This window comes from Nothoprocta perdicaria, unplaced genomic scaffold, assembly GCF_003342845.1.
Source record: "Nothoprocta perdicaria isolate Ctin4 unplaced genomic scaffold, notPer1 scaffold_58, whole genome shotgun sequence".
NCBI lineage: Eukaryota > Metazoa > Chordata > Aves > Tinamiformes > Tinamidae > Nothoprocta > Nothoprocta perdicaria.
In genome coordinates, this window is record NW_020455843.1 from 3,784,062 (window position 1) to 3,798,347 (window position 14,286).

The following is a 14,286-nucleotide window of genomic DNA, read 5'->3' on the forward strand; positions in this document are numbered from 1 at the left end:
GAGCAAAAACCAAGGGAAGCAGCTCCATAAGCAGGGGAGGCATCAACCAGCTGAAGGGAAGCCTGAAGGAGACCACTAATAGGGAGAAAGCAAAAGGCATTGGCATTCAGCTTCAGTGCATCAGAAGTGGGTATGAATCCGAGACCTAAATGTCGGGATGGAAGTCAAAAATTTGGGTCTCTGCTGGCACATCACCCATGGGCAAACCAGAAACTGAAAGAGAGGAGGAAAACCAGCCCATCAGGCCACACAGGTTTACCTCTGCAGGAGAAAGACTCCCCAAAAGACAAAATCCGTCCTTCAGCAGCAGGAGGTGGGTAGGAGAGGAGGCAAACTCTTTATCCTAGAGCAACATGATGTAGAGGAAGGGCAGAAACCTTCTTCCCTCCAGTAACTCAAAGCCAGGGCACAGCCATTCTCATCCTGTAGGAGATTGCAACACACTGGATGACTTGTAATCCAGGAACACCTGCCTTCTACCAAATACAAACTGAACTCACAGTTGAGACATTGCTATTAAGATCTGTGCTTAATGGATCTCCCTGTCCTTTTGTCTCCACTTGACCCATCTGTAAAATGGCAGCGACTGTCCTGGATCAGTCCTTGGTCCTCCCAAAGGCTTCTGAAACGCTTCAGAATCACAGGAATGTCAAGATTTTGACCTGTATTTTCAAGAAAGCAGCAAAACAAATGAGGACATGTGATCTGGTTCAAAAGGACAAGCACGAAGACGGAAGAGATCAACACTAGAGTGGGATATCTGCTCAGGAACAAATAGCACTAAAGGATCTATTAGTTGCTTTCATAAAAGCTTTATTAGCAAATATCCGCTCACCAAGACAAGAGGCTCTGAAGTAGTGTCAAATAGGAAAGAAGGGACAAAAAACACCCCAGACTTATAACAGGGTTGGACTATTTCACTTCACTTACCAGGACCTGGGCTCCGTGACTGCAGGTTTATTTCAGTTCCTATTTGCAAGGTGGCCAGGTGCAAAGTGAGACCAATCGGTTCTTTAGCCTACAGTCTTACCTTGGTTTAACCCAGGCTTTGTCTGGGACCAGAGCGCAAGCGGCCAAGCTAAGATATTAAACACAGCTGTCCTGGCACATCTATCCCAGGGGGAAGCTGGTGATGCCAAATAATTCCTCAGCCACGCTGTTTCCAAGTCAATGCACCTCCTTTGCAGGTAAATAAACCTTAGAGTGGCCACTCTGAACAAAATTTTAGTTTTTTTGTTTGTTTAAGTGTATTGAGGGAGATAAGGCAATTTTACACAGGTATTTTACATAGAAAATAATAAAAACAGAAGGAAAATATAAGTTTATTATTTTTTTAGTTCTTCCTTTGACCACATTATTCCCAGAAGCCTGGAATAGTTTCAGTCAGTAAATGAACTAGCATGTGACCAGGCGCAGCTACCATAACTTGATCTTTACTCTAGTACAATAATTTTCCACATATATTTAAGGCCCAACATCAGTGAAATTTCCCATATTTAAATCAGCCCTTGGCCCTCTCAGCTGCTTCACAAGCCATCAATTCTGAAGCATTCTCTACAAGATATTAGCCTCTAATTTGAGTGGAGATGCTATCTTCAAACAAAACTGCCCTACCTTTCTTAGGAAGAATCTGTACAGAACAGGCAATACTTGACTTGCATCTCAGTCAAACCAGGGTAGGATTTCACATGGACAACAGAGAAAGCTGTTTCCTAATCTTACATCAACCCCAAGAGGAATCAGAGGTTTATTAAACATAAAGACTTCCAATATTTCCCAAATAAAGCCAGCTCTTGCAGCGAACCTGGGCTGGGGATGGAGGTAGAGTGCACAAGAAGGCTCCAATATCTGCCTCTCTTTAGGGAAAGCAATTTGGATATTGCCACTCTTCAACCTCACAGCAAATATACTACAATATAATTAATCAATCCTGGAGCAAGATTTTTTTTTTAAGTCTTCTTGAAACATTGGACTGGGGAACTAATTATCACATGTCGTGGAAGGCAAGAATATGGGGAGATTCCAAAATGATGCCGGTACAAAAATCAAGACTGAATGGAAACACTAGCAGCTGTAGGGGTTGATTGCTTTTCTGGAGGAACTCTGCAAAGCATCCAAACCTCCCAAACCATCGGCATTATTAGTAACTTGCAAACTAACCCGCAGCAGTGCCCCTGTTACGGGGCTGCTCGCATTGCTGTCCAAGGCATTTCTCAGCCCACCAGTGCAGACAGGAGCGCAGGTTGGCAGCAGAGCCTTGCACCAGCCTGCAGCCATCAGTCCTCTACGATGGGAAAACTCGGAGATCACCGTCCCAGCGGAGCATGCGATGGAGATGGGATGGGGCTCCCAGGCCCTGGCGCTCACATCCCTGGGAATGTTATTAGCCTTGGCTCGTGGACGTCGCATTCAGGACATTCCAAGTCCTCCTACCCACCTCTGCCTTGAGGGACAGCCCCACCCCAGCACCGTCTGTCACTGCTGGGCCAGGCGGCAGCAAAGCGGAGTGAAAATCCAGGCGGGAGGAACCGCCAGAGCCGCCGGCGCCTCCCGAGGCAGAGCGGACACCGCTGACTCAAGAACCCATGAGCAGACACCGACAGCAGCCAAGGCTGGAAGCGCCTCAGCCCTTTCCCAACCCAGCCCGAGGTGCTGAACAACCCAGAGAAACGAGGAAAAAATGGGTTAAAAAAACAGGGATGGAGGAAACAGCTCACCTTACAGCATGAACTACAACAGCCTGGACATGGGGATAGTGGGAAGCTATTTTGTGCTCCCCTCCCTGTGCATCCTTTGCGCCCCAGTACCTTCAACAAGCTGGCTGGCAACTGCTCCCACGATTTGGGGATGCTTAGCCCGTGAGAAACCACCAGTCCCGGGAAGGGAAACAGCAACAAAACCATCCCACGACAGCTCCGGAGGGAGCAGAGAGCCAGGGGGAACAAGCAGCTCTCCCCGTATGCTACGAAGCACATTCAGGCCATGGATTTATCCTGCAATATTCACCTCACCTAACCTCGGTCCTCAGTGCCAGGCATCCAAGCTAAACTCATCATCTGCACTGGACAGTGGGAACGTATATCCAGAGGGCTGTTTATCCCATTGAGGCAGATGTTTAAGTCATTTGAGATGGATGTGCCTTGAGGGATGGGGCTCTTCATGGATGAGTTGGGCAGTTGGTACCACTGACTCATGCCAAAGCACAATGCTACCTCTGCCCTATGAACCATGCCATGCCTACATCCTCAAGCCATCATGGCAACGCCAAAATATTACTTGCTTTGACCAAACATCCCATCTGTAACTAGCAAATAATTTCAATACAAGTAGGCAACACTGAGCCCATCCACATGATCACATCTTGACTTTTCTCTGCTGTGAATAGTAACAGCGCTTAAAGCTAAGGAGATATTTCCACAAGAGCAAGGAAACAGAGCGTCAGATGGGCCTCTCCTGCAAGCCTGTCATTATCCTCCTCAGAGAAGGAACATCTCATGGCCAGAACACAGGCAACTGAAAGGCCAAAGTAAAGTTAAACACGGCTATTTATGTTCTTTGCCATGCCCCAGGGCATCTTTCTGCCTGGTTGCCTTTTCAATTAAGGTCTTTCAATTGCATGTTGTGGGCAAGCAGTAACGTACCTTTCGGAAAGACAGCACGCTTTGTCATTAAGGGGGTTGTCACGTGCCTGCTTGAAAAACAATCTACATTCTTCTCTACCGTTGAGAAACATGTTACTTACCCCCCTAGACCACACATCATACCTCTCCTCCCTGCAGGCAGGATTCACCTGAGTAAACAGTGGTGCACACACGTACATCTGGGTCTAGTTTTTAGGAGTACTGAAAAAAGCATCATCTCTAGGTGCTGCTGGTCTTTCTAGATTAAATGGCTAAAATCAGGAATCCAGAGTCCCTCAATTCCTCCAAAAGTAGAGGGGAAAAGTCCTACATTGCGACTCTTAATGTTAGTCTGGATCAGATTTAAGTCATCTTCGCCCATCTAGTAAAAGTTCATCAATGAGCAATATGGCTTTGCTGCGTTTCTGGGCCTTCCCCAAAGAGCCCGGTACAGGGATCACTCGCTCCCAAACATCCCTGGTTTTGATTTTGCGGGGGGAAAGGACTGACTGATATTTACAAAGCCTAACTAAGCCTATTTTCCCCATTCGGCTTTCCGCAGGCCCAGTGGCTCTGCTAAAATAGCCATCCTCACAATACCCCGCTCTTCTGCTTTTGATCTCAGCTGGAGCCAGGAAACACTAGGGAAGCCACAGACGAGGAGGGGGTGAGGGGGGAAGGAAGACGGAGCAAAAAAAGTTAATTGAACTTTTTTGAACCACAGAAAATGGTCACAGGATGATCTCATTTTATGGCTCTGTAATCTGCGTGCCAGTCCCTCAATCATCTTTAAGGGCTGAAATACATCATTTGTGCTCGGTATTGGCAAAGAAGGGATCAGATCATGGAGCAGTGGGAGAAGGAGATCTTTCATACATACAGGGTTGCAGAAACATCAGGCATCCAAGCACCATCCAAGAGTCACTCCATCCATCTGCAGAGCTCCTTCTGACATTGCCGGTGGTCTCCAAGCAGGGAGACTTCATTCTGGCCTGCAAAACCAAGAATTAGTATAGATGTGCTTCCTATATGGACAAGGCGGCTTTAAAAACTCCTCCTTCCATTAGCTGTCTTCTAGGTGCCTCTTGCTGAACACTGCTTTTATGCATTAAATTCACATTTAATCTTACACCAGCACATACCCAGTTGTGAGATGCTGTGTAAAAAAGCTCTCAATTAACATCCATTATCAATACCTGCTAGGTCAGAGGTGATAGGACACACTTTGGATAGATGGATTTTGAATGCCAGAGAATTACGGATGGTTGCCATGTGCCAGCTGCCATCAAAACCAGGACTATCACTAATGCAGAAGCAAAAGGTGCAAGAGAAACAGGTATCTTTTTAGAAGGAAGAGGTGAAACACTCAGAGAATCCACAGTGACCTTAGCAGGGGGGCAGAGGAGAACAACTGCTCCTGTAAGCAGCTAGGACAGCAACACATGCAAGGTAGAGGAACCTCCCCAAATCGCACCCAGCTTAATGAGCTACAGATCTAAACCAACCTCGTCAACTTTGTATCTAGAAGACATTAGATTATGATCTTGCATATTGGTGCTGAGTGTTGAATTAATTCCCCCTCCACATTTAAGGACAAAGCACAGTGTCCCTATCACACAGCTGCACTTGCTTAGGGCTTCCTTCAACTTGCATGATGTAGAATAAAGCCTCTCCTACGGGAATCCAGCTGTGCATCTTTTACTGCTGTTCACTGCTTAATTCCTCTGCCTCATTCCCCCCCCAAACACAACCCCTTGCCACCGAGAAAACAAAGAAAAAAGGAAAAACAACAGGTCTTACAAGGCAGAGCAGCAGTGGCATGAAAAATGGAAGTGATCGTCATTGATTTTTCACAGTTGTTACTCAAAGGCCAGGATTACAAGTTCACAGGGAGGCCACTGGCACTAACCCCAGTCTGCAGCTAACGCATTCCATCCAGAAACTCCCTCACAAAAGCCACGCAGCTCCTACGAGCCGCAGGGAGAAGCTGAAGCTACCCCAGCAGATAATGGGAAAAATGTGCTGAAAATGCAATGCACCTGTCTGATTATGCCAGGGCATCGCTGAAAGGGAAGGGAGGCAAAATGCAGGGATGCAGAACCACTTACTGGATCAAACCCTCGCATCGCAGAAAGCTCCCTGACCTGGGTATCAGCAGCCTTTCGGGAAAGAATTCGGGTCATTTCTGTCACGATTACCTCCCCATCAAGAGTAAAGAGACACTGCTGCTTCAGCTCTTCCTGCATTCCAGGAGAAAGCATTTTCCCCCTTCCCCCACCACCGGACAGGGCTGAAAGTTTAGATTTTGATTGCACTCGTGACCCAAAACCGTGCATGCTTTGCATCAGGGTTCTCAAACATTTGCAAGAGGAGACCAAAAAGGAAGAATAAGAGTAAAAATATCTAGCAACCTGGTTTGGAAAGCTGCAGAGAAACACATTTCCACCAGCAATTTGCAACAACTCTCTGCTTTAAAAATCAGAGACTGATTAGACCTACTATATGACCTCTATCTTGCACCTAACGTAGATTCTCTCCCTCAACTGCATTGTCCATTGTAATATTAAAAACCTGTAGCCAGGGTGGCTTTCTCTCCCCCTCGAGGAGGACTCCAAGCCAAACAGATTTCACTGATGTCCTAAATGATCATCTCTGTCTCATCTTATTACCCCATCATTATAATCTCATTAGACCACGTTAAGTAATACATAACCCTCCACTGTGTTGACATCTTCACTCCTGGTAAACTATTATCATGTCCCGGCTTTAGCTGGAACCTCCTCCGCAGCTGACATTAATCACGGGCCCCAGAACAGATGATCCTGGGCAGGATGATGCACTTTAAATCCTTCCTCTTAAAACAGATCTCACCAGCTCTTCAGTTATCACCACTTCTCAACTCCCTCCACGTGCTTCTGGGCACACGTTGCATAGAGGTACCTGCACCAAGCACAATTTGTTAAAAGATTCACCCCTTTTTTTCACACCAAGGTAGCTTCCACATGTCAAACCTCTCCCACGGGTGGCAGAACCTCCCCAGGAGGTCAAGGACCAGATGCAACATCGTTTCTCCAAACAGGTCCCAGCTCCCATCACGTTGCTCAACTGAAAGAGAGAGCACACCAGCATTTAAAGCAGCTTGTGAGGGACAGTATTTAACAAAACGGGACTTTTCTGCTCATCTTGTCCCTGCTTCCTTGGCTTATCTGCAGTTCTCATGGCTTTGTTGCAAGACCCGCTTACACAGAGTAGAAGGCATAAGGAACAAGATCACTGACAAGAATAACATGTATTAAATTATGAGAGCATAAAAAGTCATATTGTCCTCATCCTACAAGCAATTTTGGACCTACTGACAAGCTGTGCAGGAGCACCTGTGGTTGTGTGTGGGTACACCATGCTAGACCACTAGCAGAGTCTGTGAGCACCAGCTACAACATTTTTTAATAGAGATTCATGGTATGGGCTGGGTTCTCAATAGAGAACTGGTACGGGCTGAAATACTCATTTCACTCTGCTGGATGGCTGCAGACAGAAGGTTTTCACTCTGGCGGCTAAAAGTACAAACACACACCTCAAGCTGGCCTAAAATGCTGTGCTTTTTCCAAATTACTTCCTCCCATCCCCTTTTCCACCCCCTCCACATGAAAAAGCCACTTTGGCTTTAATAATGGTCAACTCTTTGACGGTTTTTTCCCCCCTTCCCATCTTCAGTTTTCATCAAAACAACCCTACTGCTCCAAGCACTGTATTTCAGGATGACTTTAACTCACCAGAAATACTACCAGTGCCGTTCTTCAAGTTGCGGTTTTTAGGTAACCTTGAAAATATTTAAAAATGCAATTATTATAATTTAGAGTTCCCTCAAACACCCCCCAGACGGCAATTCCTGGAGAGAAACAATGCTCTTTTACCTCGTGCCTACCATTCCCCAGGCACCCACAGCGTGCCTCAGAGCACAGCGTACTACAGAGCACAAATCAGGATATTTAGCAGATTTCTGGACTACGAGACTCATTAAACCTGCACAACTGTATCATATTAATTACAAAGAACATCACATACTGTCTATTAGACATCCTAGCTGCATGTGCAAGCTGCCTGTCTTCATAAAAGTAAGAATAAAAGCTAACTTATTAGCAAACTTATGCCCGAGGAAGGCTTTTACACGCTTTTCTGATGAAAAACAAGCAATACCATCAGCTCAGCAATCTCCCACCTACGGGAATTGTAATGAGGAAGCAATTATGCCCCCCGCAAACATTTCTAGTGCTATCTCAGAAAGGAATTTGCTCCTGAACTAACATTACATCAGGGATAAAAGTATTGAGTAAGAGAAAATACAAAAGCAACATGCCTAGGGATGACAAGGTTGTAGTGGGAAAAAATGTATTTTTATTTTCCTGGCACTCTGCACTCAAATTATAGGAGTGTCCATAAGCCTTTTAATACCTCGTATTTGTGGCTAAGGCAGCAGGTCCCATTTCCTTCTCGCAGGCAGCTCCTTTGTGCATGGGCCATTCAACTGGCCTTTTAACACAGCCAAAGAGGAACACGAAATTCATACTGATTGGGCTAGAAAAGGACCTCAAGAGGCTCATGGCCACCCCAAATTAAGGAAAAAAATGCCTAAACTCATGCCAATACCAAGATACCTTAGGATTTATGCCCCAAAGGGCTCTGCTGAGCTTGCTCCAGGAGAGCCTGGCAGACGGGGAACGAACCTGGGTCACGTCAAGCCCCAGTCAGCTGCCCCAACTGGCTTCGCTTTCCAAGGGCTGCGATTCCAGGAACCAGGAAAGTAGGTCACATTCAGCGAGCGCATTCCTGGACAGCCTTGAGTCCCGGCACACGCTCGGGGTCACAGCCGATAACAGGAGAACTAAAAAAAAAAAAATCAGTCCTTGGGTGTAAAAACAAGCAATTAGGACAAGGAGGAAGACGACATACCCTTTATATACATATATAAATATATATATACACACACATATTTCACATATAGCATTAGTAAAATGCTATATACAACAAAAGAGACTGTCGTATTGTGGTGTCCACATTTCAGGGAGGACATTCGAAAAGGGAAACTTGGCAGGGGTTCAGGAAAGAGCTATAAGAATGGGCTGAGGTCTGGGAAAGCTGCCATGAGGACCTCAAGCTAATAGCTTATCCAGGAGAAGGTTAAGAGGCAACTTGAGCTCAGCCCACAAGTACCTACACAGGGAAGGGATTTTTTGATAGCAGACAGCTCTTTAATCAGCCAGCTGATGTGCTGAGTGAAAGCCAAGAGTCAGAAGCCAAAAGGAGGCAAATTCAGGCATGAAACAAACCAAAAAAAAAACAACAAATATAAGTTTTCTGGCAAAGTGAGGAATTAACTGCCAAACAGCACACCTTGAGGCACACTGGGCTTCTGGTCCCCTGGAGCTTTACATCAATTATCTTCTGGCTGGGATTCACATCTCTAATCGTGTGAAAGAAGCCTGAGTGACTGGCCAAACAGTCCCTCAAGATGGGCATCTCCTGGTGGCATTTTGCTCTCCTGGTCTTGGGGGTGTCTGTCAGCATCTCCCACCACCACACAGAAGCTGCAGTAGTTTCAGATGTTACTGGTCCCATGGGATGTGACAGTCAGGTCCTTAATGTCCACAAGGAGTTATTCCTCCGCTGCTCCCATCCCAAATTTCTCAAGCAACTGGTTTGTGGGTCAAGAGCATGTTCACGTGCTCAGAAGCCACAGAAGTTCCCAACTTGGTGCTATTGTGCCTTGGAAAAGGCACCACAGAAGAGCTGGAGAAGCACTTCCTAGCTATCCTCCAACATGCACGCAAGCTCCTTCCTTCCCTCTAAGAGTGCAAAGTCAACCTGGAAAACCCAAATCCCTGCTGCCAGCTCTTAGAATTCCCGCATGGCTTATTGTCCAAGCTGCATTTACGGGAAAACTCAAGCCATGGTAGCATCCAGCTCCTTGAGGACCTGCAAGCACGCTCCAAGCGATTAGGGGAGAGCAGGACTCACAGCAGCTTGGATCATTTCCAAGCAAGGGCTGAAGCTTGGATGCTACCAGCAGCTTTAAGGACAAATATAGGCATCCCCCGAGTCAAACCAGCATTTGTCCATGGAAGCCAAGCACTTTGCACGGAGGCTGCGAAGTCCATTCTTTAATTAGCGCTTGCAAGACACTTAAACCCTGCAGCGCCGAGGGCTGCAACAGCAGACAGATGAGCACTTGGAAGTGTCAGAAAATGGTATCCAGAGAGCAAAATACTGCCTATTTTTTGCTGCGCTTCCGGCTTTGCAAATTTATCCAGAGCAAGACACTCTCTGCAGGCAGTTTCATTTGCAACAGCTTAGGGTTGTTACGAACCAAAAAATGCAGAGAGACCATAAACTTGACTCCCTTTCATCTCCCTCACCCCAAATAAATCCCGGCCTTTATGGTTAGTAGCCAGTGAGCTATTAGGAGACAGCAGATTTTCCAGGGTAGGTTTCTGAAACGCAGCAGCAGACAGAGCTATTGTTGCTTGGGGACTCCTTGGAGGTATTTTAGTTTTTTCTTTTTTTTCCCCCCCTCTTAAACACAGTTTCCATAGAAAACTCAAGCTGTGATGATGTGTATGCTTTTTTTTTTAAAAAAAGCAAGCAAAAATCTCTTCTTTTTAATAGATTTCCAGTCTGGTAGCTGTTCAAAGCTGCCTCCAATTTTTTTTTTTTAAATGTAATAATTTTAAGACAACCTAAGTTCACTGCTCACTTGAACCTACCTTATTCTCAGCAGTTGTATCTCTACTGCTGGACGTGGTAACGGTTCCCTCCTTTGCAGCAGCAAAGGGGCAGAGGTTGTTTCTTACATAGGCTAGCTTAAGTTTTAGGTTCAAACATGTCTCATGGGTTTCTGGAGGAACGAGCCAGACCTAATCAAATTTGGAGGATTCAGGGTGTTTTACAAAGGGTTTTAATCTTGCCACATGTCTCTTTATCTAGCAATTTCACAAGTCCATCAGAAAACACACCTGACTTAGCTTAGTGCATGGAGGAAATAGCAGGTAAGAAGGGGGGTTAAGCTGTTCCTCAGGCCCATGCACAAATCCAAATGGACTTGGGAAACTCTTGTATTGCTTAGAACTAAGACATGACCTTAATCCAGCTGAGAATCTTAATAACCTCACCAAGGAGCTTGTTTTCGGCATGCCCTTCTCAGGGCAAAGCCCAGCTCACAACAGTGACTCAAGTGACCTTTTCAGGTGCTGGAGTCAGTTCTACCTCCTGTCATGAATTAAAAAACGCTGTCTCACAGCACTGGATTAAGCACCAGCACCTTGCGAAGCAGCCTTTGGTTTGGTCATGATACCACTGGCACTGAGCAGAGCCGGGCAGGACTGTTGCTTTCTGCAAATCTCCAATTTCTCAGTTTTCAGGCAGATGGGAACTACTGGAAAAGAGATTTGTTTCAGATCAGACCCAAACAGAGATATTTAAAAATTTCCAGCAAACCGAAAAGTCATAAAAGTGTCACTGTGAGGTTGAGCACAGCCCATCACCAGGCTCAAAATGAAATAGCTTGTTTCCTCCTTGAGCTTATTAAAAGCTTTTATTAAAAATAAAAATGAGCATAAATTGAGACAGAACTTCACTCCTAATCCAAAATTAAAACTTTTTGCGCTGAAAAGATTGAAGCGAGCCATTTTGATACTCCTCCCCGCCACCACCACCAGTGTTATTTAAAGGGCTGGCTATTTCCACCAGGACAATTTGTCCAAAATCAACACAAATTCCAGAAATTCTTCCTTTGAACCCACTGTGGATTCTTCAGTGAAAAACAAAGCTGTGGCTGAAGAGCCCTGCTTGGACCCAGCTGGGAAGCAGCTCGTAATGAAGGTTGCTGCCACAGGCATGCCAGAAAGAGGTGCCACCCACATGAATGTCCACAACCTGGGTCAAACAGGCACCCAAACCAACGTGACCTTCTCGGGGCGCAAGGCTGGGTCTGCATATCAGGCCACCAACTGCCCAAAGCAGTTGTGGTAACTCCTCAAGCATTTTGCAAGCAGAAGTATGGGCACAGGAGCCTCTAAACACCACAAGCCTGTTGGTTATTCAACTTTTTTCTTGTTATTTCACCGTTTGCCCTGTCAATGTTTCCTTATGAACCAGGAGAGGCCTTTCCATTTGAGCTCTGAGCTTTGTTAAGACCTCTACAAAAAGCAAGCACCAGCACAGCAAGCTTGTTTTACTAGTCTAGGTTTTTCCAAGAAAAGCCAAACAAGTTTAACTGAAAAAAAATCCCACGTGCCTACTCTTCCAGACAAATTTGCAGCCTAGGTCTGCAGGCTCCCAACACTTTATAAGTAGTAAAAAGAGTAAAAGGGGGTCTGCAAGTTAGAGAGAAGGCTAAAAGCACCAGTCTTGATGAGAGCGCAGGGAAGAAGGGAAATGATCTCTTAGCTGATGGCCTCAAGTCTGGAAACTTGTTTCCAACCACCATATCTCAATAGTTAAACATATTGTGCAGTATATTGTCTATTTTTACATTTTTGTAAAATGTCCATATTTACATTTCCAGGGGGACACGATGCTGATGACCTGGAGAGGTACTCCGGGAGCTGCAGGAACATCTCATGCTCCTGCTTAAAACACATGGACTGGTTCATTGAGTATGCGGGCAAGCTGTTGCATTTTTATAGTGTTCCCTCAATATAAGGTAAGGCCGAGTCTATCCCGTGTCCCTGAACTGCAGTCACAGGGAACAAGGGAAACGCTCCCAACCCCCCCCAGGAAACTCGAGCAAGGCCCAAGTAACAGCACTCGTGCTCTGAAGTCACATCGGGACATTTTCACATTTCTCCCTCTGCCTAGGGGACAGACTAAAAACCTCTTACAAAGCCAGGCCTGGAGCAAGATGCTAAATCTAAGAACACCATTTTTTTGTTGTTGTTGTTCCTTGAAACAAATCCTTTGCAGCAGGATATTGTGCAATCCAGACAGAGGCCACTGCTCAAGTGAAATGCCCCGAGCACGGAGGCGAGCGCTTACAGCAGAACGCCCGAGCCGCGCCGTGCATTCGCATGCACTGTCTATACACACACTTCTGACCGTGTTCAAACCGCTCCGATTCCCTGCCAGCGGCTGTAAATTGTACCTGGAGAAGGGGGATCAAGTCCAGGCCTCATTAGGTTTTTATATTCTCTCTGATTGCTTTTGCAGGCCTCCAAGCCTGTCTCCGAGGGAGCCCAGGGTTCAAAGATCAAATAAATTGTCTGGCAGATTTATCAGGTCTCAGGGTAGGTAGCCATGTAGTAAACTTCCTCTGCTTTCCTCCCTTCCCCCCGATCCACCAGCAGAAAGAGAGGGACACTGAAGCAGAAGAGAGCCTCAAGCTGCCCACGTGCAACGTGCAACCCCAAGCGCAGAGAAGGGGGGGATGAAGAGCCCAATATCTTCTGTTCACACAAGCTCATCAGAAGCAGTTGCAGCACGAGGAGATGCAGGCAACAGCAGGACAGCCAAGCAAGCCAGAAGTCAAAATGTTTGACCAAGCATCACCAAGGGAAAAGGTTTAGGCATTTGCAAGGTCACATTTTGCAAAGCCACATTTTCCTTTCTTTCCTCCGAACAGGCACCCCCAGGGTTCCTGCAGAGGTACCAGCCCGCCCGGTGCCTGCAGGCACCTCTGATCCCCACAGCTCCTCAGCTCGAGCACAGGACAAGCTTTACCCTCCTCGTGCACCTTCCCATCCCGGTGTGCAGCCGACCAGGGGAAACGCAGGAAAAACGCTCACCCACCTCCAAAGGACCACGGAAACGCCGGGCTTCACCAACACTCGTCTCCCTCGTTCCTCTTCAGCAGCTTTCTTGGGCAGAAACATTCTTCTGCTCACACAGCATCTGCTGCAGAGCTGACCTGACAAAAACAGGAAAGTCCCTTGTGTTTTTTGAGGAGTCCTCCTAAAGATAATTAAAAAAAAAAAAAGAAACACTGAAACAAAAGCCTTCAGCCCAGACACTTTCATTTCTAGGGGATTAAGGATCTTCAAGTCCTACCTTCCAAGGACCTCATTTGAGTGGAAAATCTGCCTCAAGGGTTCAGGGCAGCGCAGACCATGCAGCACTTCTTGGCGGGGGCTAGCTGAGATGTGCACAGGCCTGGTAGCTCCCCAGTACCCCCCGTCACATCACCAGCCTCATAGCAAGCTTTCCTGCATCCTTATCTCACCCATGCACTTTCCTCCCTTCGCTGTCACCCCAGATAAACCAGCCAGACAGAGGAGAGAGCGGGATGAACAACCTGCCTGTCTGGGCTCCTCCCTGGGGGCCTGCAGCAGCTGCTGATGGGGGTGTCCACACAAACCCCATCCCAGCAAGGCTCCAAACGCAGCCGCAGGGTCTCCGACAAGGCTCTGAAGGCCCTGGTTGCAGATCTAAAGCAATACCCCCTTCACCACCTCTGCTTAGGTCATCTGTTTGACTAAGGGAGATCTCAGGGGCAAGGAAGCCGTCTCCTCCCCACATCTACCCTGATGAAGAGTGTCTTCAGCCAGCAAGCCAGGAGCCAACACCAGCCGTCTGATCCCCGTTGAGCAGAAAACACACCCATTTGTACCTTTTTGTCTTTACAAAGGAGGAAATGCTCCCCCTTCTCGGGCTGATGAGCAGGACAAAGGAAAATCTG

The 14,286-nt window shown here is 46.7% G+C and overlaps 1 long non-coding RNA gene across 1 annotated transcript; it reads right to left on the reverse strand.

The window, feature by feature from the left end:
* Positions 1-2,306: 2,306 nt before the first annotated feature.
* LOC112955567 lies at positions 2,307-13,499 on the reverse strand. Its single transcript, XR_003250908.1, has 3 exons — positions 13,401-13,499; positions 4,501-4,612; positions 2,307-2,371 (listed from the first exon to the last, which is right to left on the reverse strand). It is a non-coding gene; the product is annotated as an uncharacterized LOC112955567 (long non-coding RNA).
* Between the last annotated feature and the right edge of the window lie 787 nt (positions 13,500-14,286).